At 56.0% G+C, this 26,960-nt stretch overlaps 1 protein-coding gene across 2 annotated transcripts in view; it reads right to left on the minus strand.

The window, feature by feature from the left end:
* The window catches only part of CASZ1 (castor zinc finger 1), a 161,760-nt gene that overhangs the window by 68,064 nt on the left and 66,736 nt on the right, over positions 1–26,960 (minus strand). The window contains exon 1 of one of the 2 annotated variants that reach the window (XM_032300367.1): positions 18,279–19,179. The exons of the other annotated variant lie outside the window; for it this stretch is intronic. The gene's annotated coding sequence lies outside the window, so the exon portion shown is untranslated. Of the gene's footprint in view, positions 1–18,278; positions 19,180–26,960 lie in introns of those variants that run through there. 2 annotated transcript variants of the gene reach the window in all.

Raw genomic sequence — 26,960 nt, forward strand, 5'->3', positions numbered from 1 at the left:
AGGAGGTGGGGGGCTGCTGGTGGAGGAGGTGGGGGGGTGCTGGTGGAGGAAGCTGGAGTAGGGGTGCTGGTGGAGGAGGTGGTGGGGTGCTGGTGGAGGAAGCTGGAGTGGGGGTGCTGGTGAAGGAAACTGGAGTGGGGGTGCTGGTGGAGGAGGCAGGGGTGGGGGTGCTGGTGACATGGCCTCGTGGAGCTGCAGCGGCCTAGCAGGGATGCCTGGGGACAGTGACAGAATACAGCAGCAACTGCTCCTTTACTCTCTTCCCTGGGGCCCCTGAACATAAAAATGACAGATGCCAAACTGTTCTCTCTAGCAAGTTGGTGACAGAGGGGCAAGGGCGGGCCCGGGGCCAAGGCACCAGGAAGTCTCCCCGCCCCGGGAGCAGGCTGCTGACAGCATCTTCCACCCTGGGGTCCTACCCATGAGTCACCACAACCCACGTCCAGAGACTGCCCAGGGAGAGAGACGATGGTCCCACAACTCGGACCATCCGACACATGGCCCAGCCCAGGGTGCTGGGAGGGGCCCTCCTGCCCAGGGAGTGAGTTTGGGGAGCCAGTTTCAAAGGGGCAGCCTCTGTGTACGTGGAGAGAAAACACAGGGAGCCTCCCTGCCTGCTGGCCAGGCCCCTGACCCTTGCTCAAGCCAGGCCCTGCCCCTGCAGGCCTCGGAACCCTCCCCAGGCTGGGGGAAGGCTGGTGGCTGTTACGTTTTTTCTCCCCTCTCCCTCATGTGTGGCTTATCAATGATGCAAGAGGAATAACACCAATTTCCTTAGGCTATGTAATCCCCAAATCAGATTGGGGGGATTGCGGGAGATGAGGTGACCTTGTTGAGGGCTCCCGGAATGCCACCCAGTCCCACCGCCCGCTCTCCAGTTCCCAGGACATATTTAGACAGATAATGCTAATTGTACTTGACATGTTCTCTTAAGGAGGCCTCGGCTCTCCACCAGCTTTCGCCACTTGTGCTGGGCTGCATGGGCACAGGGTGCCCACCAGGACAGAGCCCACCCTGCCAGATGCAGGGCTCTGGGAGGGCTGCGGGCCAGTGGGCATCCAGTGGTTGGGAAGTGCTGCCCCACGGGCCTCTGATGCCCACCTCATCCAGACGATGAGAGGCTGGGGGTCTGCAGGGCATTGGGTGGACCCCTGAGATGAGGCGATAGAGACAGCGAAGAGCCGTGCAAAGGGGGAATAAGGAAAAGGGAAGGAGCTGGCCAGGAGAGGAGAGGACGGAGGAGGACACCGGCAGGGAGGGTCGCAGGGGGTCGGGATGGAGAACCCCAGGCCTCCACTGCCAGGTGCTAGGTGGGGTCGGCCATCCGAGCTCGGTCCTGGCTGGTCAGCCTAGGGCCCTGGCTGGGATGTCATCCTCCCCGTCCCGTCCGTCCCACACACTCCTGTCTGAGATCTCTCAACGCGTCCCGGCCAGCCTCCTGTAGACCCCCAAAGCCCCCCAACTCCACAACTCCGGTATCTCCCTTCCACCACCTTTCTCTCCCCTCCCATCCTCCCTGGCAACTGTGCATTTATTAATTCATGAGGCACTAATTAGTTCTTTGTTTAATTTTGTGTTAAACAGACTGACCGGAATGATAACGACTTGCAGTGCGGTGTTGCCGTCCCCAACCACCCCTGTTTTCTGACAACAAGGGAGCGCGGGAGACCGGAGCGCTGAACCCAAATCCCTCAGCAGTTGCACTTCATTAAGTCAAAATGTGACAAGAAGCTTAGAGAGCAACTTGCAGATCTGATCACACAGAACAATCAGGGAGGAAACTTTCCAGGAGTTGGTCGGGGGTGGAGGAGGGAGGGGAGGGCCGAGATGTGTACGAACAGGGACCAGGACGCACACGGGGTCCTGGACCCCACCCACCCCATCCACGCGTCCCAGGAGCGGGGAGGCTGTCCCTGGGAGGGACCTGGGACACTGGCATTCTGGGACCCCAGTGGGCGCCTAAGAAGTAGCCGAGAGTTCATCTTGGTCTCTCTTTCCTTCTCCGGCCATCTTTTCTTGTCTCTCTGCCTGTCACTGTCCCCGAAGTCTGCTTTGTGAGTGAGTGGCCCATGTGAGTGAGTGGTCAGCACATCTGGGAAAGGACTCTCCAAGGCCAGGGGAGAGGCACAGCACTGGGGAAACCCAGAGGACAGCAGAGGCCCTACACTCAGTGGGGCTGGAGTGAAGGGAAATGCTTCCAGGTTAAGAAAAAAAAAAAAGCTGTGTGCTCAGGAATCATGGCAGAAAGTGTCTAAGTCATGCCAACACGCCCACTGCCTGCCAGCTGTCCATCCATCTGTCCATCCGTCTATCCGCCCGTCCGTCCATCCAATGTTCCTAATCCTAAGTACTCCGCCCAGAACACTGAGGACCCAAAGGTTCTGCGTTCTGTCCAGAGGTAGCTGGCAAATCACAAACAGAACTGGGTCCCGGCGCTTCCAGGCTGTGTGGCTGACAGCTGGCTGGCAGCTGAGTGACAACAGCCTTCTGACCTCCTTCCTTCTGTCCATGTGAAAAAGCAGATCTTGGCCCCAGAGGCATCAGGCCGCTCACCCCACCAGCCCATTGCACAAGTGAGGATGAGTGATACCAAACGCAAACCCTGCCCCAAACTAAGGGCAGTGGCCCTGCCCACCTTTTACCCACCCCTAATCTCTGAAGACACCAGCCATGTCTTGGGTAAGGAGAAGAGCACAGAAGGGGTGTGAGGAGGAGAAAAACACAAGCACAGAGCAAGCTGGCAAACTCCCTGCCGCCTTCCTCCTATTGGCTGCTGCACCTGCCCAGGTGAGACCTCCGAGTGAGTGAGCCTGGGGGCAGGCAGCCTCCTGCAACCCTTTCCCTGGCCGGTTCTGAAGCAAGTGGTCTCTCCCTGAGCCGGCAGCCCTGGGCTGGCTTCTGTTAATTTGCTGTCAGGCTGCCTAAGCAAACCAATTAAAACTAATCATTAATTATAAAAGAGAGCGAGAAGAGGAGAGGAGAGGGTGAAAGACCGAGAGGGGAAGGAGGAAGAGGGAAGGTGGGCTGGAGAGGGAAGACCCGGGGGCCTGCAGGGAGCTCGGAGTGAGGCCAACCTGGGCTGGGCACTGGGGTGCCAGGGTCTGGGGAGGGCAGGAAGGAAGCAAGGGATGGAGGAGAGGGGGTTGCCATGGGCAAGGGGCGGAGGGAATGCCAGGAGAGACGGGATGCTGGAGAGTGAAGGGCGAAGAAGCGGCAGGGGCCAGCATACCAGGACCTGAAGGGGCATCATCCATCTGCAGTTCCCTCTGGCTGGAGCCGCCACCGGCCCAGACATGGCTTTGGAGCCCCTCACCCACAGCTGCCCAGCTCCATATTTATGAGGCATAGGCCAGGCTCCTCGGTCGGCCGCCACTCCTACCTGCTCCCCAGGCCTCCCGGGCCATGGGGGCTTGGGGCAGCTGTCGGGCTGCCCATCCATCCCCCCCACACCATGGCCGCCTCCTTTCCCCTGCCCCCGGCCCCATCCTCATGCACAGCCTCTCCCTGGCCGAGCCCTTTCACAGGGGCTGGGGCCCTGTCAGCCTGGCGGCGTGGGGCGGGGAGTGCAGACAACAGGGGCAGCGTCATGGAAACGGGCACTTTCCCCGAGAAATATTCTGTTTGGCCTCCTTCCTGCATTGAGGAGCTGTCGGGAGCCTGAGTGAGAGTCACACCACCCCGGGACCAGGCGTGACAAAACCTATTTTCTGCCTCAAATTTGATTGATTAAAAAACTTTTTAGGAAAACCATGTTAAAAGAGTGAAAAAGAAAGAGGGGGAGCGAGAGAGCGAGGGAGAGAGAGAGAAAGAGAGGAGAAAAGAAAGAGCCAATAGAAGGTGCTGTGGGAGGATGGCTGGGGAGAGGAAGGCCCCGCGCAGGGGCCGCGCAGTCCCCGGGGTGAGGCCGCCTGCCAAGAGGTGCGCACCGGGGGACCCCCAACATAACCAGGCAAAACGGAAAGGTCAGAGGAAGCCCGGAACTTTTACACAGTGGTTAGCAGGACAATGAGGGGCCGAGGGCCGCACAGGCCAGCAGGTGCCGGATGGAGACAGAGGCCTCGGGAAAGAAGCCGGGCCGGAGGCAGGGAGGGCCGGTGGGGGTGGCTGTCCAGCCCCCGGAGTCGGAGCGGCCTCTGGATTGGCTCTGGGCTCTTTCCAAGCACAGTCTTGATTGGAATTGGGCCAGAATCCTGAGAAATCTACATAGGGTCAAGAGGAAGGGCCCTTGTCCTTTGGGGGCAGGAAACGGCTTTTCCCACCTTGTTCTCCCAAACCCTGTCTTAAGAACTGTTTTCAATCAGTAATTTTTAAAAAGCAGGAGACATCAACTTGACCGCCACCCTGAGGCTGGCTCAGCGCCAGCTTCCAGCCTACCCTCACCTGCCCAGGACCCTCTGTGGTCAGGCCCTGGAGTCCTTCAAGGGATGCTGCCCTGTGTGGTGGCCATGCCTGGCCAGGGACTTCAATGGTGAGTTCAAGGCCCTGCCTGACTCTCTCAAGGCTCCAGGAGAAGAGCTGGCCTCCCCACCCCTCCTGAGACCCCCTCAGGAGGAAGTAACCCCCCCATTTCCCAGTGGCCCTGCCCGATCTTCTTGGGCAGGACTCCTGGTCTCCCCAGGAGGAAGGGTTCAAGTTGGTGGCCTAGCTTGCGCTCCTTTTCTCTAAGGGCCTCGAAGTCCAAGGTGAGGTGTGGTTCTGGCCAAGGAGTCAGCCAGATATTCCCAGGTGCTGGGAGGGTGCTCAGCAGTGCCCACTCCAGGCTCTGCCAGCGCAGGGCTCAGTGTTGGTAGGCGGTGCCCCTTCTCAACAGACAGGCACGTCGCCCACAGATGCACAGAAATGCAACACCTGCTCCTGGCCTTCCCCAGCCCCTGTGCCAGGTCAAGTGACCTCGATCTCTCTTGTCCCTGCTCCACAGCAAGATCGTCAGGTACTCACTGAGCACATACTGTGTGCTTGACGCTGTGCCAGGCACGAGGAAGAGAAGACAAGACAGTTTACAAAAGGAGGCCGGGCGCGGTGGCTCACCCTGTAATCCCAGCACTTTGGGAGGCCAAGGCGGGCAGATCACCTGAGGTCAGGAGTTTGAAACCAGCCTGGCCAACATGGTGAAACCCTGTCTCTACCAAAAATATAAAAATTAGCCGGGCTTGCTGGCGCGTGCCTGTAATCCCAGCTACTCGGGAGGAGGAGACATGAGAGTCGCTTGAACCTGGGATGCAGAGGTTTCAGTGAGCCGAGATCGTGCAACTGCACTCCAGCCTGGGCAACAGAGTGAGACTCCATCTTGGGGAAAAAAAAAAAAAAAGACACATGCAAAAGCTGAGTTGGCGAGAGTCGGGTTTGAATCCTGTCTCTGCTGCCTCCTGCCATGCAATTGGGTATGCAGGCTGCTTAACCTCTCCACGCCCCAGCTTCTTCAACTGAAAAGTGGGGGTACATGAGTACCTATCTCGAAGGAAGTTTATTTCGTATTTCTTGAGCACCTACTATATGCTATTAGATACTTGTTCTAGACCTAGAGAACATTGGCAAACCAAAGACTCAACCCTCATGAGCTTCCATTCCTGTGCTGTTGAGGACTCACTGAAATAATGGTTAGCACAGTGGCTGGCACATAGTAAGTGCTCAGTAAATGTGACCTCTTATTAGTTTCCAGGGTCCCTGCCTTTAAGAAGTTGGGGAGATGGTGCAATTCTATTCCCAGGCATATGTCAGAAAAAATGGAAAACAGGTACTCAAAAAACACTTGTCCATGAATGTTCATAGCAGCACTATTCGCAGTAGGCAGATGGTAGATACAATTCAAGTGTCCATCAACCAAGGCAATGTGGAGTCTGTTTATACTATGGAAAAAAAATTTTTTTTTTGAGACAGTTTTGCTCTTGTTACCCAGGCCAGAGTGCTGTGGTGTGACCTTGGCTCACCATAACTTCCGCCTCCTGGGTTCAAGCGATTCTCCTGTCTCAGCCTCCCAAGTAGCTGGGATTACAGGCGTGTACCACCACACCTGGCTAATTTTGTATTTTTAGTAGACATGGGATTTCTCCATGTGGGTCAGGCTGGTCTTGAACTCCCGATCTCAGGTGATCTGCCCACCTCGGCCTCCCAAAGTGCTGGGATTACAAGCATGAGCCACCGCACCCAGCCCATACTATGGAATAGTATTCAGCTATAAAAAAGAAGTGGAGTTCTGATGTGGGCTACAATATGGATGCACCCGGAAAACACTGTTTTGAGTGAGAAAGGAGCCAGATAGACACAAAAGGCCACAGTTGTATGATTCCAACAATGTGCAGTATCCGGGGCAGGCCAATCCATAGAGACAGAAAGCCGTGGCTGCCGGGGCTGCGGAAGGGGACAGTGGGAGGGATTGCTTGACGGGCTCAGGGTTGCTGTCTGGAGCCATGAAAAAGTTCTGGAATTAGCTTAATAGCTGTGCAACTCTGCAAATGTGCTTGATGCCACTGATTTGTACAGTTGAAAATGGTTACAGGCTGGGCGTGGTGGCTCATGCCTGTAATCCCAGCACTTTGGGAGGCTGAGGTGGGTGGATCATGAGGTCAGGAGAGTGACAGCATCCTGGCCAACATAGTGAAACTCTGTCTCTACTAAAGATACACAAATTAGCTGGGCATGGTGGCACATGCCTGTAATCCCAGCTACTCGGGAGGCTGAGGCAGGAAAATCACTTGAACCAGGGAGTCAGAGGTTGCAGTGAGCCAAGATTGTGCCACCGCACTCCAGCCTGGTGACAGAGCAAGACTCCATCTCAAAAAAAAAAAAAAAGACACAAATATTAGCCGGTCGTGGTGGCAGGTGCTTGTAATCCCAGCTACTCAGGAGGCTGAGGCAAGAGAATCGCTTGAACCCGGGAGGTAGAGGTTGCAGTGGGCCACAATTGCGTCATTGCACTCCAGCCTGGGTGACAAGAGCAAGACTCCGTCTCAAAAATAAAACAATAAATAAAAAATAAAAAACTAAAATGATCACAATGGTAAATTTTGTGGTATGTGCATTTTATCACCATAAAGTAAAATAAAATGATACTGCTTTTTTTTAAAAAAGCAAGTGCTAGGGAGAGAAGGAATTTGTCCCCATGTGGCAGCTCAGAGCAGGTGCTGGGGAAGCCAAGCCTGGGTGGGGCTGGGGTGGGGGTCAGTGTGAGACATGGTGACTTCAAATAGGTCCTCTTTCCCTCTATGCCTGATTGAGAAGCCACTGCCCGAGGGGGGCTCCCAGGCCTCCGCAAGATGTGCTCTGTGATCACGCGGGGAGAGGATGAGGCGGGAAGCCTAGGACGGCTGCAGTGAAGAGACCTCCCCTTAGGAGCCCTCGCTCAAGTGCTGTGATTCTGCATCCCTGCAGGCTGCCTCTCCCGGCACACACAGAGCACGCCTGTTCTCCTGTGTGGATCCCAACACACTCGGCCCAGCCAATCTACCTCCCCGCCGGGCTCCCCAGACCATTTCTGCTGCCGCTCAGCATCTCAGTGCAACCAGCACCTCTCTGGAGGGCTCCAGGGCTTCCCAAGGTCGAGGAGTCCCACCTCGAAGGGAAAGCCTGCAATACCAGGGGGGACAGGCTCACGGGGCAGCCCCCCAAGCTCCTGCCCCCACCCTCCTGCCTGTTCCAGAATGCATGTGCGCACAGAAACCCCTGCCTTGGCCCAGGAACTGTCAGGAGATCAACAAACAAAAGCTGCTTCTTGACAGGGAGTCATTTATATTTTAGCTTCGTTCCATTATCCTAACGAATCCTTCATCAGCAGATGCAATATTAACAGCAGAAAATCAGCTCATTACATCCAGGGGGATTTCATCAAGACGGCAATCATGTGCAGCTCCCAAGCCTTCAAGAGGCCAGTGGGGCTGTTATTTATTTATTTTGTTACTTATTTATTTAATTTTTTGGGTTCTTTCCACATAATTGCACCGCATCTCAAACCTTTAATAAATAATTTGTAGGTCCTGAACTGCAGACAGCTTTGCTCTCTGCCACGAGAGCCTGCATTAGCCAAAATATTTACCACTATTTAAGAGTCATTAGAGTCGGGAGGGATGTGGGGAGGGGTACTCTGTTTTTCCGGAAACAGCCTGGTTTGGGGCTGTCGCGCTTGGTGCTCACTGTGGTCCTCTAACTCCATCTCTGAGTCTAAGGCCGGCCATCCTGGACTGGAAGCTCCCAGAAGGCAGGCTTCTGTCTGTTTCCCTCGGCTCTCTTCATTTGGGTGGGGGTTTCCTGGGAGCTCTTACAGAGGGCCGAACCTGTCTCCAAGTCCCCTGCTGGGCTTCTCCAGGCTTGACAAGGACGGGTAGCTGATGGGGAGGACCACATGGTGTGGGGACAGCCACTTCCCACATGCTTAAGCCAGAAGGCCCTTCCGGGTTGGCAATGCTGGCCTGCCCTACGCCAGGGAACTCCGCAAGGGGAACCTTCTCTGTCTTCTGGCAGGCCCTGGCCCTGGAGCTGCACTGCTGTCTGACCCATCTCTCTTTGCTTCCCAGGGTTACGCCTTCAACTTCAAAGGAAAGGAAAATTCAGTAGGTCCAGAGGCAGACTGTCCCATTTTACACATGAGAAAATGAAGGTTAAGAAACTCAAGCACTTGCTGGGCACAGTGGCTCACACCTGTAATCCCAGCACTTTGGGAGGCTGAGGCGGGAGGATCACCTCAGGTCAGGAGTTCAAGACCAGCCTGGCCAACATGGTGAACCTCTACTAAAAAATACAAAAACTGTCTGGGCGTGGTGGCGTGTGCCTGTAATCCCAATACTTCGGGAGGCTGCGTCGGGTGGATCATCTGAGATCATGAGTTCGAGGCCAGCCTGACCAACATGGTGAAACCCATCTCTACTAAAAATACAAAAATTGGTTGGGCACAGTGGTGTGCCTGTAATCCCAGCTACTCGGGAGGCTGAGGCAGGGGAATTGCTAGAACCCGGGAGGTGGAGATTTCAGTGAGCCGAGATCACGCCAGTGCACTCCAGCCTGGGTGACAGAGCAAAACTCCATCTCAAAAAAAAAAAAAAAAAAAAAGAAATAAACTGACAGAGCAAGACTCCATCTCAAAAAAGAAAGACAGAATTGTAAGCTCTCTGCCCAAGGCAGCACAGCCAGGACGAGGCACAGAACTGGAACTCAGACTCAGCGGTGGCTCTGCAGAGCCCCCACGCCTTCCACAGGCCAGAGCCTTCCAATGACCTGCCCTCCCTGCGCTCCTGGCTCTGGCCCATGAGGCTGGAGTGGCCACTGGTGCTGACGGGCACCCCCTGCCGCCACCACTGGGCTGGCCATGCTTTCACAGGTTTTTCCCAGCGGGGGCTGGATTTCTGCCCAGCCAGGAATGTGCTCCCAGGATGTCAATTCTAATCTCCCCAGCGCTCTGACAGAATTAAGCTCCAGTTTGTCCGACAACGTCCCAAAGTTTCAGAAATCCAGGGCAGACTCTCTAATCAGGCTGCAGGACAAAGGTCTGGCCTGACCCTGTCACTTCCATTTATTCCCCCTGTCTGTCTCCTGGCCTCGGACTTTCTGCAGTTTCCCCCACCCTCTGCCCCTTCCCTGGCCGGCCCAGCCCCCATCCTCTCCTCGGAGCTGCCTTGTGTCTGTCCAGCCCAGTGCTGGCCCTCCCCAAGCAGCCGGGCTAGTCCTGTTAAAGCCGAGGAGTTCCTAGGAGGCCCACCTGCCGCAGGCACTTGGCTGGCCGGGCCTAACCTTGGTCCAACTTCTGTGAGCCGACTTCAGGGAGCACTCTGGCTCCATCCCTCCTTGGCTCCAGGGACTGGGTGCCCAGTCCGGAGTTACTCTCTGAGTCAGCCCACCCTGGCTTCCACTTGGTCCAACTCTGGGCCCCCCATAACTGCCCCGAAGCATCCTCTGGTCTCACCCGATTCCATCCTGCTTGAGGGCTTAGCTCGTGGGCCCTGGGAAGCTTTGGCCCCTCGGCCGTGTTTGGGGACAACTATGTGGGCAGAAACCTCTCTTCCTCAACCAACTCTGTGAGTCACCAAGAGGTAGAAGCAGCCCTGTCCCTGGGCTACGCGGGCCTGTGGTGAGGACCCCAAGCCCTTGGCTCTGCTGCGCTGTGGGGCCATTAAGAAGGGGTGAGGAGCCTGAGAGCAGCCAGAGAGAGGGAAGCAGCAGAGACGACTGCCCCACTCCCCACGGCGCCCAGCCCACTCCCCACGACGCCCAGCCCACTCCCCATCCACATGGCTCTTGGCTGGGCCTGGAGCACTGATACCTGCCTCTGTTTCCAGAGAAGTCACATACACAAACCGGCTAGAAGAGGCACACGCGTAGAGACATGGGTGGGGATCCTGGCTTAAATCTGGCTTGCTCACATCAAAAGATTCATGGGGAGCAGTGGGCAGAGGGAGCTGTATGGACTGTCTAGGGGGAGACCGAGGGCAGCTGCACTCAAGCCCGTGAGCTGAGCATAAAGCCAGACCCAAGGGAAGGGGCTCCCCCGCGGGGGCAGGAAAACAAGCACCTGGGTGCAGAGGGAGGGTAAGAGGAGGAAGAGCACACGGAACGGGTGGTCTGCTGATCTGCGGATCCTCTAGACAGCACAAAAAAATCTAGACTGGCCAGGTTGGAGGGGCGCCCCAAGAGCTGCCCAGTGACAGGAAGCACAGAAAGTCCTGGAATGCCACAGGTGGGCAGGGCAGGGCCACCACCCTGGGCTGAGACCCGGCCCCAAACATGGAATCAGTCCTGTCCTCCAAAGGCTTTCCCAAGCCTTCCCTTCTCCAGCTTCCTTAGCCACACTGTATGGAGTGGGGGCCCCTTTCTCAGAGTTGCAAAGATGGGCGGCTCTCTCTCCCTGGCAGTCTCTTCTACATTCAGCCAAACTTCTCTCCCCATCCCAAGGCTGCCCCTGCCTTCACCAGCACAGCCAGCCAGGGCACCAGGGCACACACCTAGCGGACGGTTGGGCCTCAGGGCTCCCCTAGAGAGACTCAGATGGGCTGGGCTGCTGGGGGGGCCAGGAGCCGAAGGGACAGACAGATGACACTAGGGAGGGCGTGTCTCCTTAACAAGCCCTTTCTCTACAAGAATCAAAATCATTACAGTATTTTTACCTAATGACAGAAAAAATCTACAAATGCCTGCCTGTTAGCACTTTCCAGAAAGCCCCTGCGGTTCCTCCTGAACCCACTCACCCCTTCCCCATCCCCGGCAGCTTCCAGCCCCCCCAAACTTCCCACCTGGCTTCCCTGCCTTTCTGTCTGCTGCATCTTTTTCCTGCCTTGCTATGCTGGGGTGTTGGTGAGTTGTTGGAGTTTTTTTTTTTTTTTTCTTTTCTTTTTTGCTATTTATCAGCAGATTGTGTGGAGCTGAGTGGTGTGAGCCTCACCCTGCTAAATAAAGCTTTGGTATTTCTGATAAAGCCATCAAATTCCTTATCGCATTGACACAAAGTGCATTTAAAGAGACAGACACCCTGTCCCTCTCTCCCCACCAGCCCTGCCCCCTCCCCCCAGTTCAGATTTCCAGCTGCTCAGACACTTTGGGATCAGACACCAAATACGGCTCCTGAGGACGTGGATGGGGGGTGGGGGACAGGGGACAGGGCAGAAAACCTTGCCAATTCCCCCCCCACCCAGGTCCAAGCTGCCAGCACCCTGAGCAGGGAGTCGGTCCCAGGGCGTGGCATGGGGCTTCCTGACCCAACTCTGGAAGCCGAGGGAGCTATCAATAGAAACGTCCTGCAGGGGGTGGGGGGGATGTCCTCATAAACAGGACAATCCTGTGTTAGGACAACATGGGACTGTTGGGAGGAAGAGTCCAGACACACTGGTGGGCCTGCAAGGCTGCGCAGACGCTGTGAGCACGCCTGGTCGCCCCAGCCACTGCAGCGCCAAAGCGGGTGCAGGGACGGGCCGAGGGGCCATTCAACATGGAGCAGACTCAAACTCAGCAAAGCCCAGCTTCACACAGCCCTGGGAGGTGGGCGGAACTGCCTTCCCATTTGACAGATGAGGAAACGGAGGCTGGCCCAAGGCCACAGGGTCAGGGGCTGGCCCAGCTGGGGCTCCAGCCAGGTGTGTGGCCAGCAGGGCTTGGCTCTGCTGAGTGAGAGATGCTCCTCTCCCAGCTGGTTTGCAGCCTCCCCTTCCACCCTGCGGCCCTCCACTGTCCACTCTCCACTCCGTGTCCCCGTGCCCGCTCCCACCTACTCAGCCCTGGCTCGGCAGCCCAGGCCTTGCGCCCACACACAGCCCTGTTGGTTGAGGAATCAAATTTATTATTTTTAATTATTTTGATTTATCAAAGCAGCGGCTACAATCATATTAAACCGACTTGGCTTGGCATTTAACAGATACAGCTGCTGCAGGACTCCCCCAGACTCCATAAAACACCCAGCCTGTCCACCTCCTCCCCAAGGAGGGTGCACCAGCCCCTTCTCCAAGAACCCCAAATTGGAAGGCCACTAGGTCCCCACTTCTGGTCCTGCCCTGTCCTGCCAGAGGTACATGCAGCCAAAGTCACTGAGGGCCAGAGGATGAGAAAGGAACAGGCTGGGCAGAGCTACTGGTGCCTGGGACCCAATCGCCTCCATCCCTCCATCCCTCAGGACCCTGCCGGAGTCCTGACCCACTGGGGAGTGGGCAGCAGACCCAGCCCCACCAACCTTTCTGCTGTCATCCACAGAAGCCTGCTCTCTCCCGCACCTGCGACTGGGCACTTAACCTGGAGGAGCTGAATCATTCTGCAGACTACTGCCCACAAGGGGGAATTCCTGCCCCTGCCCCTTTCTTTTCCTTCCCTTTTTTTCCTTTTTTGAGACAGGGTCTTGCTCTGTTGCCCAGGCTGGAGTGCAGTGGTGCAATCTCGGCTCACTGTAACCTCTGCTTTTCCGGTTCAAGAAATTGTTGTGCCTCAGCCTCCCAAGTAACTGGGATTACAGGTGCTCACCACACCACACCAGGCTAATTTTTGTATTTTTAGTGGAGGTTGGGGTCTCACCATGCTGGTCAGGCTAGAGTCGAACTCCTGACCTCTAGCAATCTGCCCGCTTTGGCCTCTCAAAGTGCTGGGATTACAGGCTAGACCCACCGCGCCCGGCCCCCTGCCTCCTGCCCCTTTCTTGTAAGGGAAGAGCGTGAGGCTCGGAGAAGGGAGGTCTGCCTCGGGGCGCAGCTCCCGAGCCGTTTCACTTCTCTTTGAATCAAAAGCCCTAGTTCTTCTGACCACACCTCACTGCCTTCCCTGCAGACCTGGAAGCTGCAACCTGCTTATGCACCATGGAAGACGGTAGCCCAACACAAGGGACCCTGAAGTTCAAGATGACAGCCTAAGGCTGCACACGCCACACATTTGGAATCTGAGTGCTTGGGAGAAGGGATCCCTGGGAACCAGTGCTGTGGGGAAGATGGCACCAAACGAGTTTTTGAGGGACACCCAGGTCCACCTGGAGCATGAGGAGAGGCTGGCCACCTGCAGGGCATGGGGGAAGGGGGTGCAGGTGAGCAGACGCATGACTCACTTCAACTAGGGAGTGGGCCATGCCTCAGGTACTGCCCAGTCCTGAAGCCCATGGGTCCCAAAGCCTGGCACAGTGAGAGAAGAGGCAGCAGGGTATGGGAATAGAGGAACTGGGCATTTCAACATTCCAAGAAAAAACTGCGCAGGAAGAGCACGGGGGATCCCCACAGGCCCAAACAGGCACCTCTGGGGTTCAAGAGCCCACAGAAGCCACCGGAGGCAGCTCCCAGCCCGAGAGGAGGCGAAACTTGTCTTCTTGGTGGGGAGAAGAGGCCAGCAGTGCAGAGACGGAGCCTGCACACAGGTCCTCTGACAGCACCAGGGTGCCATGTGTTCACACACAAAAAGAATCGTCAGCTGGGATCAAACCAGGAGCCAGACGGCTGCTGGTCGCCGCTGCTCTGCCCAGAGGCCCTGCGGCCTGGCCACAGAGAGCTGGGATCTGGCCGCAAGTTCTGAAGTCTGTTGGGTACCGATGGGTTGTGATCTGGCCTCTCTGAGATTCAATTTCCTTACCTATAACATGCATGCAACGATATTGCCTGACTCAGAGGGCTGTGGTGAGGGTTTGGGGAGGTGATGCGGGCAAAGCTCTTAGCACAATGTCTACACATTTCTGCGTGGAAAATGTGGTGCCAGTCATCACTGTGATGGTCGTCGTCATCCTCGCCATCGCTACACGCCTTTCTAACCATCGTATGGTACTCGGAATCATGCCTTTGGGGCTGGTGATGGCAGAGAGACTGGGAGCACTGACCAGCTCCCATCGTGCTCCCCAAAGAGCCTGGGGGAGCTCAGAAATGTCCAGAGGAGGCTGCTGCTGCTGCCCACCCAGAAAACTGGCTAAAGCAGTCACCAAGGCCCTGGAGTGGAAGGCTGGACGGAAAGGTGGGAAGACTTGGGCAGTCCCATTTGCCTATCAAAAACTACATTCACTCGGCTTTCCACAGGACACATGCCCTAATATGGACCCAGCAGCTTTCTGGGTTATTTCGAGAACATGTGATAATGACTCCAGGCTTCGCTTCTGCTGCCCCCAGAAAACTTTCCATCTGGGGAGAGGGAGGACGGCTGGCAAAGAATGAGAAGGGCGCAGGGAAGCCCAAGGTCAGAGAGTGGGGAGGAAGTGGACGCTGGTGGGTGAGCCGAGGGAGGGAGAGAGGGGGCTGGAGGGTGAGGGCTGGCCAAGGGACCACGGGAAGAGGCAGGCACAGGAGCCCCGCGGGTCCAGCCAAGGGCTTCAGGACACGAGGTGGACACCTGACCCCACGCCCTGCCTACTGCTCACTGTCCCAGTGAAGTTCGCCCTGCTTGGGACCACAGCCGGCTCTGAAGGGAGGGATTTAAGGGCAAGGCCACAGAGGTCCCACAGCCTGCCTCCTCGCCCGTAACTCTGGCGGGGGTCCCTTTTGCACAGGAGCCACGCTGGGCTCCTGGGCCTCAGGCAACTGGCCGGTGCCGGGGGGCCCCTTGGCTCCTTGATTTATTTTCGTATTAATTATCTTTCTGGCCAAGCGGGGTCATCAACTCCAGACTGCACAGGGTTAACTGCAGACAGAGGGGCTGGCTGGCTTTCCTTCACTCTACCTCAATTTCTACTGCTTCTATCACCTACCTCCCCCACCCCCTGATCTTAGGGAAAAAAAACCCATCAAAATAACTATTTTATGTCTCCAAATATGCAGATCATTTTCTTTAATGAAAGATGCTTGACGTCTCCGATCCAATTAATATGCAAATGCAGGAGAGGATTTATTTGTGACATTCTGTCTGGGTGAGAGAAAACAAAAAAGGCCTGTTAACCAAAACACTAATTGCTGTGACTGATTGTCACATATCATCATTTTCATAGGATCTCCTCCATTCCCGGCTCGCAGGGAGCTTGAAACCAGTACTGGTTCCATGCAGGCATCAAGGAGAAACAGGGCAACTGGCTACCTGCCCGCGTGACCCCCTTGCCATCAGAGCCCGTGGGGGTGCTGGACGAGGGTGGAGGGTCAGCCAGCGACCTCCCGGCCTAAGCTGTACCTCACCACTTAGGTGCTGACCTGCAAACCAGGAACTGGACGGACCCAGCCTCTATTGGATCTGGCAGGCCTGGGAGGCCTCAGGCAGCCTCAGCCCAGCAAATCTCTGGGTTGTGGCAGAGGCCAACTGCCTTTTTGCTGCCTGACCTGCCTGCTAGGAAGCAGGGGCGGGCCCATGCCGAGGGGAAGAAGAGGGGCCAGGGCAGCCTCTTCAGGTCTGCCCAGCCGCCACTCTGCACGGTCTCTTCCTGTGTTCCCCTGCTTTATCTTTTACCTTGAGCACCAGTTGACAGAGGCCACCTAGGGAAACTGAGGCACGGCACAGCATCTGCTCCGTAAGATGACACAAGTGTCTATGGAAAATTTGGAAGACCACCGCTGTGTCTGGGTGGATACCTGTGTCTTGGCCCCGCCCCTTCGTGACCAGCACTGAAGTGGGCCGTCAGCTGTCATAGCCGCCATGAGGATTCCTCAGAAGGACCATGAGACTTCCTTTACCCCAGGGCTTTAGAGAGAGCAGGGAGGAGAGTGAGTGTTGACAGGCACCCCTATTCTCAAAGACCCAGGGAGAACTTGAAAGGACACAACACGTTTTGCTCAAGACACTCAGTAAAGGACGAGAAGGCTCTGGTGCCACATAGTTCCAAAATCGAGGCCAAGGGCAGAAAAAGATTCTCGAAAGCAGCCTTCCGTCCCACACAGGGGCCAGCGAACTAGAGGAGCCTACAGGGCAAGGGTTTAGGGCCTGAGTAGCTTAGAGGGCTGATCTCCTTCTATTCCAGCTCAAATATTCTTGGCGCTTGGAGAAGGCTTCCTCTATTTTCCCATGACCTTCCTAGAGCTCCTCCAAGTTTCCAACGACACTGGAACCTGGGGGCTGGGAGCCCAAGTGAGCAAGGCCCACTCATAGCGGGGCAGCTAAGAGGCAGGTATCCAGTGAGCACCAATTCAAACTGGCCTGGGCTCCACATCTGCCCCCAGCAGAACCACGGTGGTGGCTGAAGGAGGCCCCATCCCACTCAACTTCCATTTCAAACAACCCCGTCTCCTGTCCCAACCCAGCTGCCTCCCTCTGGCATTACTGCCACAGGCCTCCAGGAAGAGCTGGCGCCAGGGCTGGATGGGGCAGACACTCTCCCCACATAAAGGCCTGCCCCCGCACCCCAGAAACAGGCTCAGCAGGATGCCGTGCGGGGGAGCTTGGAAGCCTTCCGGGAAGAGCGCTGCCTTGGCACCAGTCCTGCGGGAAGGAGGTGAGCTGGGTCTGCCACTGTCTGCGCTCACCTGACGTGCGCCCACGGCAGCTCAGCACCAATGGGGTATGCGTGGGTGCAGACGGGAGGTGCGCATCATGGCGCCAGGAGCCAGAGGAGGAAGGGCAAGTGGCTGGGAGTGGCAGTGGGCTGGCTGGTCACTGAACAGTACCCTGGCTGTAAACCGGACGTGGGAAGGCGCCATCTGCCAGCGTGGATGGTGGGTGGGTAGGGGGACAAGAGGAAGGGTCTTATCTGAACACTGAGCCCTTCATACCAGCCAGAGGTGCCCACTTCCCCCCGGCCTGTCCATCACCACTCCACAGTGAGAGGGGACGGGCTTCGCTCCTTCCGCACTTGTGCCCATACTGCAGTCACTCCCAGGTACAGCTTCCTGGAGGGCTCTGGGGGGTGGGGGCTCTCACTGTGCCATGATTTAGAGCTCCTTTAAAACCAACCCATCTGTGTAGTAAAACCGCCCATAAAACAGAGGAGCCAGTGGCCGTGGCTCTGAGCAGTCTTTTCAAGCCAGGCGCTGGCCTCCCACCTGCCGCCTCACCCCAGCCCCGGTGCCCAGCCTGGGGGCAGCACATGCCCCGTCGGACACGGCAAATTTAGGTGGGACTGGGCCAGCTTCCTGGCACTGGGCAGTGGGCTCCTGCGTGTTGCAGGTGAGTTTCTCATGGCGCAGAGGAAAGGACTCTCCACGGCATCAAACCAGCAGCCCTGGCTGGGAGCTGCCCCCGTCTCTGAATCTTCCTCACCCTGGCTCCCACTTTCTTCTCCCCGTGGCTTGGGTCCTCCAGGACTGGATGCCCAGGAGGCTCATCCCGTGGCTGTGTTTCTCTCCAACTCCCCTTGCAGCCTGGTCGCTCTCACGGTCGGCGTCACTCGGCCTATCCCAGTGGCCTCCCCAGTCCGTCACTGCCTGAACTTCATGGACCCCAGCCCCGGAGCCCACCCTGTTCCTTGGGGGTTCTTCCCAAGTCCAAACTATGCCAGCAGGGGGTCAACCCCAAACTCACACCCAACCGCTAGCATCTGCCCCAGCTTCCCAGATCACTCTGGCTTCCTGGTGAGGACAAGTCCTGTTTTCCAAACCGACCTTGGCGCTCTTTGACCACAGCACACTTTGGGCGAAGGTGGAAGAGTCCTCCCCATCTTTGCCAAAAGAGGTGTCAGGCTAAAGTTACACCAGCTTTAAAAATACCCCAGCGCACGATCCACAGGGTGAGAGCAAAGGCCACGTGGTCAGAGCTGGGCTATAAATAGCCAGCAAATCACTTCCCAGCGCCACGGCCCCCTCCCCAGCACCAAGAACCTTTCTGAGGAAATCAAAGTGAATGCAACTGTTACCAAGTCACTACTAAAATATTTACCAGCCTGGCGAAGTGCCGAAGGTGCTTGGCACCGAGTGTTTGCTTATTTACAAGGCTGTTTTAAAGGGTAGAAAGCAAAATAAGGTAACCTGAGCTATTAAACCCAGGGGCCAGGTGGTACCTACCAGCTGTCAGTCGTCCCAGGCATGTCGGGAGTGAGAACCACTATTACTACTGCTGCTGCTACCAGCACCACCGTTCATTGGAGATTCCCCTGAAATGGATCAGGAAAGCAGAGAGACGCTCTGGAGCCCAGGAATCACCCAGACCGCAGGGGTAGAGGCTCAGGGAGTGGGAGCAGAGAGTGTTAGAGGTTAGAGAGGCGCATCTCCCCCAGCCAAACCCACCAGGGCCCAGCGCGGGCTCTGAGGCTGCCCTGGTCTTCACTCGGAGGGGCAACCCAGGGGCACTGCCCAGGCAGAGGCAGGGGCCAGGGCCCTGGGAGGGAGAGGCGAGGTGGGGAAGGGGAGGCAGAGGAAGGCAGGCGGGGGGCTGGCTGGGAGTCTCAGAGGATGACATAAGTGGGCCACAGCCGACCTGGGGAAAAGAAGGCACTCAACTTCTCCCTTCCTCCTCTTTCTTTGAAGTTTCCTTGTGGTTTGAATTTAATTTTGATTTTCTCAACTTCAGCAGATTGAAGTTGAAATAACCTACAAATTACTTAATGTGTTGTAAATCTGGGGGAATTCGGGAGTAATTGGGACCACATGTTGGCCGGGAGGGAGCCCACAGAGGACAGAGGGAAGGCAGCCCTTGCAGATGCGCAGGTGGCTGTCCCTGGGAAGCCGGATGCCTGTTCTCCCTGGAGGGAGGGGGCTTGGGCTCCCCTAGGTGGGGGTAGGATTCCCAAGTTGGCCAGGGAGCCCGGGTGGATACGGTGAGAACGTGTTAAGACCATGGACTGACCAGGTCCCTGCCCAGGGCAGCCCGGTGACCGTGGACATGGGGCGGCCAAGTAGGCCGGGTGCCAGGCGTCTGCCAGGCCCCTCCGCCGCGCCAATGCCAACACCGCGGCCGCCTCCCGCTGCATGCGTGTGGCTGTCAGCTGAGCTCCCCTCCCGCCCTCCCTCTCCAGCAGCCTCCTCTCAAGTACTGAGCCATATGGTTCCAGTTAAGCTCCATATTTTTCCTTGTCGATTGAAGAGACACACTTTCCTCTTTGCCAGACAGTTTGCAGATTGCTCTGTTGGCTCAATTTCTTATTGGATTTCTCAAAAAACCTGACATTTTAAATTAATTTACAGCCACAACAAAAAGAGTTCAGAATTTTAATGGTGTTGTAAGTAATTTTTAGGTAATCCACTCCAGATTTTGATATTAACCTTTGAAACTGGAGTTCATTCAGCTACTGTTACAATCCAGTCAGACTCCAGGCCTAGGGGAGGCGGGCCTGGGGAGGAGGTGGAAGCCAGGTTCTGGGAAGCCCTTTTTTTTTTTTGCTGGGAGACCCCAGAGAGGAAGGTGCTGGGGAACCCTGGACAGGTGAGTGACAGGGAGTGGCGGTGGGGAGGGGGATGGCAGGGAGGCCTGAAGACAGCAGGGCAGGTGTAAAAGAATCATTGAGGGGGCCAGGGAGCCTGCTGAATGTTCTAGAAGGACCGGCTGGACTTAGCAGGGGGCAGCATCCTCAGGATCCCTTAGTAGCAAGAGCAGGGTGAGGCTGCACCTCAGTGCACCAGGAAATAATGGTAATAGCGAGAATAATCACGACAGCTGGCATTTGCTGGGCAGTCACTATCTGTCAGGGGCTGTAGTGAGTGCTTTACATACATTTCGCACTGAGGCCTCGGACTGCCCGTGGGGTAAGGCCTATACTGTCATCACTACTGCTACCATCACTACTGCTACCATCAGCCGCCGCCACTGCCACCAGCACCACCATTCGTGGTTAGTGTTTACAGAGGGCTGACCGCGTCCCAGGCAGAGCGAAGCCAGTTTTATGAACCACCTCATTAAATGGCAACAGAAACCCTGTAGGAGACACACAGTGTTCTGCCCTCATTTACGGAGGAGGAAACGAGGCTTAGGGAGGTGAAACCAGGTCTCCCCAGCTTGGGGCTACTGGCTAACAGCCGGCGCCCTGGGACGCCATCATCCTCAGTCCGCTCCGTGTCTCATTTCAGAAGATGCTACAAAATAGTCGTGGCCGTCATGTTTCTCCTGGCTGGAGCTGGAGGGAGGAGGAGGAGGACGGCGCAGTCCTCCAGGATGGCTAGGCTTTGGGCTGGCAGAGGATGCCACCTCTTCCTCGTGCTGCCTCAGGCCAAGCTGAAGGCTGCATGCCAATCCGGCCGGAGGAAACACTGGGCATGGGGAACAGAGCCCTCGCCAGCATCTTTACTAGGCCCTGGCGCTGTGCGGCCCCTGCCTGGGTACGGTGCCAGCTCGCTACACCAGCAGATCGTTAGCATTCCTTTCCTGCCGGAGCTGCCCAGGGTACCCAGGGAAGGAGATGCTGAAGATGAGGCCCAGCCAAGGCCGCTCTGATCCCCGGGGGGTCCTTGCTGCTGCAGTCACCCTGGGCTCTGAAGGGAGTCCAGGGAGAGGTTAGCCCGGGGCTGCTCAGAGGCCCAGGGGGTCTTCCCTGGCATGCCCCTTGTCCTAGGGGAAATGGATCGGGGAATGAATTCGTGCCTGCCAAACCCATGGAGGTGTCAGGTAAATAGCGCCATGTGGGGCTTCCTGGACAGTTTCTCTCTCACGAAAGCCAGGGTGGAGGGTAGGGGCACGGGGAGAGGTGACTGACTGGCAAGATTTTCACTTTACCCACTCTGGAAGTGAGCACAGCCTGAGAGTGAGGAGGACTGGGGCAAAGGCAGAGGGGGAGCCATGGGCACCAGTGTGAAGTCCAGCCCGCCACGGAGGGTGGCATGGACAGAGCCTCGAGAAGGAAGAGGGAAAGGGAGAGGTGGCCAGGAGTAGGGAGTGCCCCTCGACAGTCCCAGGCCTGTGGGAAGTTGGGCCCCCAGGGCGTCTCACAGGCAGGGCTGCAGAGCCATGGGGCACCTGCTGTTGGAGCCCAGCCCCCAGCCCCCATGCCTGGTCGGCCATCCGGCTATTCATTCACAGCTCTCCATGTGTGCTATTTGGGGTGCCAGGTTTGCCAAAGGCCTTTTAAGTAAAGAAAAATACCCGGCCTCCCAGAAACTCACAAAGACTCCAGCTCCTTGAATCCCTGGGCCCTGGGCACCACCCCACACTGCCCCGTGCCCATCCTTTGAAAGTTCGGAAGCTTTTATGGTTCTGTCCTGAAGGACTCTCTTCCTTGCTCCCCAAAGCCCCCATGCTGGGTTCCTAGACTCCAAGATTGAAAAAACACTCCTTACCCAAAGTGCCAGGAGTTGTGATAGGAACTCCTGCCCTCCCACCACGTCCAGGAAGGAAAAGTGTCTGCACCCTAGGGTTCAGGGTACTAGAAAGCAAAAGTGGGGTTGAGAAGCTGGCCTTTGCCTCCTTCCTGATCAGAGGCTCAGGAAGGCCAGGCAGCAGCTGCCAGGGCTGCCCTCAGCCCTTGCCCAGACTGTGGAGACCTGGGAACCTGTGGAGCCCCTGGCTAGCAGCCAGACAGCATGTATGAGTGTCAGGGGGTGAGGTGGAGAGAGAACTCAGGCTTGCCATGCCCCGGCGCCATGCCAACACGTGGAAGGTTGAACTAACCCCGGGCGCGATGCCACGTGCCCAGGAACTGGGCATCTGCTGGCGCAGCAGCATGTGAAGAACGAGGGGTCCTACCACTGCCTCTGCTCCGGGCTTCCCCTCAACACATCGTGGTGGTGGGTCTGCTCTTTCCCCACATGGCACTGGGTATGGGGCCTTCCAGTGTCCCCTTGGCACCATGCCCGCCATATACTGTGGGCTATCCCCATTGGCACCAGGCCGCACACGGCAGGATGCAGACACCCTGCTGGACTCTAGCCAAGCTCTGAATGGCTCTCCCCGCTGGCCTGAGGCCATCAACTGGGCACCTCTGGGTTTGGGCCCATGGGACCCCCCTCCTGCCCACCCTCTGCCCACGGACAACCACGCACCATCATTTCATGGACCCCGGGGAAAGGTTAGATGCCTTCGTAAAATTCGATGCAATATACAAACTATCTGCAAAAATGAAAATGAACATCCTTCCCGCCGGTCACCGGGACCATCCCGTGTCCCTGGTTAAATTTTCATTTGTGTTCCAGCCGAGGCCGCAAACCCCAGAAAGTTTCTGAATTGTTTCTCTGCCCAGCTGTCTACTGGCCTCTCGCTCTCTTTCCAACTCTTTCTTTCTTGGCTTCTTTTTTTAATTATTATTATTTTATTTTTTATTTCCCCCTCTTGGTCAGGTTAAAGCGCTCCTGAGGGGTGATTGACGGGGGTTGCCATGGAGACCCCGGCTTGAAAAAAAGCCTCGTTAGTTGCCAACTCTGTGTGTTGTTGTTTTACAACTGTGACCGACCGTCACATGAGAGGGGGGACAGCTGGGGGCCGGGCCGCACAAAGGGGAATGGCTTTTTAATGGAGTGCCTGGCCGGCGCTTGAAGACTCAATAAAGAGTTGCTGGTGAGTCCCCTCGCTGGGCCGGGCCCGGCACACGGGGCCGCAGGTCCTTTGTTCCACAGGAGCCGGGATGGGAAAGTTGGGAAAACCAGCCCCCAAGAGGTGAAAACAAGAGGCCTTCCCCCCCACTTTCCGGACAGCTATTTTCTGTTACTCTCACGGTGCCCGGACCGAGGGGACAAAACCTTGTCTTGGACAGGCTGCCATGCTGGGGGAGGCGGGTGGGAGGCAGCTGGGGGAAGGGGAGGGGGGCGAGGCGGCGGGGAGGAGGGGGCGGCCGGCCTGCGGCTCCTGCCCCCCAGGCCCTCGGCGGGAAGGCAGGTGGCGGATGGGAAACTAGGCCAGGCCGGGGCAGGGCGGGAGGCCGGAGGGCCCAAGCCAGGCCCGTGCACGCACGCGGGCGCCAATGGGAAACAAGGTGGCTGCAGGGGGCTTCCTGGGGGAGGAGGACCAGGCTCTTCTCGCTGTGGGCCAGGAGAATGCCCATGTCCACAGACTGGCACTGCGGGGTGGCCGGGCCCTGGCGGCTCCTCTCCCTCTCCCGGCCGCCTCATGAGAACGCTCCAGCCCCTTAGCTCTTTTTGCCACCGCAGTCCAGGGAGCCAGGAGGAGGTGCCAAGTGGCAGTCCACCCTCAGGCTGAGAGCTCAGCCCCTTCGGATGGCAGAAACCAAGTGCCAGAGTGTTGGGGGCTTAGGGGAGCAGCTCTCAAAGCGTGGTCTGCAGGCTTCTAGGGGTTCCCAAGACCCTCCCAGGAAGCCAGAAAGTCTAAAGTACTTCCATAATCGCACAAAGTTTCAATGTGCCCTTTTCAACGTGGGGACATGACACTGAGGCTTAGGGTGAGCAGAGCTGCCAGGGTCCTGGCACAGACCACAGCAGCATGTGAGAAGGTGTGGTTGCTCAGCACACACCCTTCCAGCTCGAAAAAAGCCATATTCACTTTATTTTTGAGATGGAGTCTCACTCTGTTGCCCAGGCTGGAATGCAGTGACTTGATCTCGGCTCACTGCAACCTCCGCCTTCCAGGTTCAAGCAATCCTCCTGCCTCAGCCACCTGAGTTGCTGGGACTACAGGCATCTGCCACTGCACTGGCTAATTTTTATATTTTTAGTAGAGACGGTGTTTCACCATGTTGGCCAGGCTGGTCCTGAACTCCTGACCTCAAGTGATCCACCCACCTCAGCCTCCCAAAGTGCTGAGATTACAGGTGTGAGCCACCATGCCCGGCCCCATATTCACTTTAAAATGTCCTTGATGAGGCTGCAAATCTTACTAACTTTTAAGAAGTCTTTTTTTTTTTTTTTTTTTCCGTTTTGAGGTGGTCTTGCTCTGTTGCCCAGGCTGGAGTCCGTGGCGCAGTCTTGGCTCACTGTAACCTCTGCCTCCTGGATTCAAGCAATTCTCCTGCCTCAGCCTCCCAAGTAGCTAGGACTACAGGGGCGTGCCAACACGCCTGGCTAATTTTTGTATTTTTAGTAGAGGGGGGTTTCACCACATTGGCCAGGCTGGTCTCGAACTCCTGACCTCATGATCCACCCACCACATCCTCCCAAAGTGCTGGGATTACAGGCAGCAGGCACCGCGCCCGGCCCTATTAGGAATTCTTGCCCCTCGAGTCTGGATCCTTTGACTATTCAGAGGGATGACAGGAAATCACACCTAGGGCCTTCAAGTCCAATGCCTGCCTGGAGGACATGGGCCCGTGTGACCAAGCTGAAAGTGGAACCAGCTGCCTGCTCCGGGAAACGCCATCTTTACCTGAAAGAATGACTGACAGACAAACTGTGATTTTTCAGATTTGAGCTCTTGGCAGCTAGTTATTTTCTCAAAAGTGGACAAAGTGGGCCTGTCACTTCAAGGGGAAAAAACCTGACAATATCTATGGCCAATGATAAAATCTGAGCTTTCCAGTGAAAATTAGACTTTTGGAAAACTGTCTGCCACTGCCACCTTGACGGCATCCTAATACTTAATAGCTTTTCTGATGAGACCAGTAATGATACTAAGGAGTGTGATTTAAAAATATATGTATATCATATAAGCCGGGCGCAGTGGCTCATGCCTGTAATCCCAGCACTTTGGAAGGCTGAAGCAAGAGGATCGCTTGAATTCAGAAGTTTGTGACCAGCCTGGGAAACACAGTGAGACCTTATCTCTACTAAAAATCAAAAAAAGTAGCCAGGTATTGTAGCATACGCCTGTGGTCCCAGCTACTGGGGAGGCTGAGGTGGGAGAATCATTTGAGCCTGGGAGGTTGAGGCTGCAGTGAGCTGTGACTGCGCCGCTGAACTACAGCCTGGGTGACAGAAAGAGACCCTGTCTTAAAAAAAAGAAAAAGCAAAGGGCTCATAGACCAATGGGCTTTACTGAAACAGTACACAGCGTTCATTAATGTGGTTTCAGATTCCACCTTGCAATTAACCTGTGTGGTGTCAAAGAACGTGTACTATTATCTACAAAGGCCCTTGAGATACTCCTCCCTTCTCCAACTACACATCTGTGTCGAGCTGGATTTTCTTCATAGATTTCAACCAAAACAACCTATCAGAAAGGTTATGAGCCGATATGAAAATACAGTTGTCCTCTATAAAGTCAGACATGAAAGAAACTTGCAAAAAGCTGTACAGCAATTCCACTCTTCTCACTAAAATTTTGTTTTGGAAAACAAAGTTATTCTCAAAAATGTGTTCTTTATGTTAACACATAATGGATTTATTACTGTTATTTTTTAAATGAATTAATAATGGTTTTCAAAATGTCTCAGTTTTCATGTCTAATATGCTAGGTACCCATAATATATATAATCCATGCGGGCCAGGAATGATAGTTTACGCCTGTAATCCTAGCACTTTGGGAGGCTGAGGCAGGTAGATCATCTGAGATCAGGAGTTCGAGACCAGCCTGGCCAACATGGTAGAACCCTGTCTCTACTAAAAATATAAAAATTAGCTAGGCGCGGTGGCACATTCCTGTAGTCCCAGCTACTTGGGAGGCTGAGGCAGGAGAATCACTTGAACCTGGCAGGTGGAGGTTGCAGTGGGCTGAGATTGCACAACTGCTCTCCAGCCTGGGTGACAGAGCAAGGCTCTGTGTCAAAAAACTTTTAAAAAAAGGCCAGGCGTGGTAGCTCATGCCTATAATCCTAGCACTTTGGGAGGCCAAGGCAGGATCACTTGAGGTCAGGAGTTCGAAATCAGTTTGGCCATAATGGTGAAAACCCGCCTCTACTAAAAATACAAAAAATTAGCTGGGCATGATGGTGCGCCCCTGTAGTCCCAGCTACTCGGGAGGTTGAGGCTGGAGAATCGCTTGAACCTGGGAGGCGGAGGTTGCAGTGAGCTGAGATCGTGCCACTGCACTCCAGCCTGGGCGACAGAGTGAGACACCACCTAAAAAACAAAAAAAACAAAAAAAAAAAAAAAAAAAAACATCCCCCGCATTCCAAAACTTTCCGGGCTCCAATACTTTTAAGAGCATAAAGGGTCACTGAGAGCCACAAGTGTGAGAACCACTGTCTTGGGGAACTAGGATCAGAAAATCCATGTGGCGGAGTGTCGTGGAGTGGGGCTTCAGCAGCAGTGATTCTCTGGCCCACAGTTGGCCTTGGAGGTCGTGAGGGCCTGCCTCACTGATGCCACCAGGACATCCGAGGGGAATTACACCTCACAACCTAGGTGAGAGATTCAACCTCGGGCAGGATGGTGACCCTGGGATGCAGAGGCAGAGGAGGGGAGACGGTACTACAAGTGGTAACAGAATCCTCCGGGGAGGTGGCCCCTTCTGCCCTGGGCTTGAGCAGGGTCTGGCTCCCATGGTGGCAGCAGCAGTGCAGGGGGTGTGGGGTGCAGGTGAAGTAAGACCGCCCTGGGCCACCCTTGCCCCATCAGGGCGTAAGAGGAGTTGGTGGAGAGGGTGCCTAAGAATTTAGAGTCGAACGGGAGTCTTGCCACCAGTGTGCAATTCACAGGATGCCCTGGGCCCCTTCCCAGGGACGTGTTAATTACCTTCCCCCACTGGTCCCTGGGGGTAACCAGGCTGGAAATGAGCAAAGGAGGGCTCCGGCTCACCTTGCTCTGTGGCGCCTGGGAGAGCCCACGGTCCTCGGCCCCAGGCTTGGCTCTAGAGCAGAGATGTGGAATTTTCCAGGGAAACTTCAAAATCATCACTGAGAGGGGAAGACAGTTGAAAACTGATCTCGAAGAGGGGAAAGGAAAGAAAGCGGACAGGCCAGGCTTCCCAGGGGTGTCCCCAGCACAGGGGACTGGATG

Source organism: Sapajus apella, unplaced genomic scaffold (assembly GCF_009761245.1).
Source record: "Sapajus apella isolate SASKATOON/1434 unplaced genomic scaffold, GSC_monkey_1.0 scaffold43, whole genome shotgun sequence".
Classification (NCBI taxonomy): Eukaryota; Metazoa; Chordata; class Mammalia; order Primates; family Cebidae; genus Sapajus; species Sapajus apella.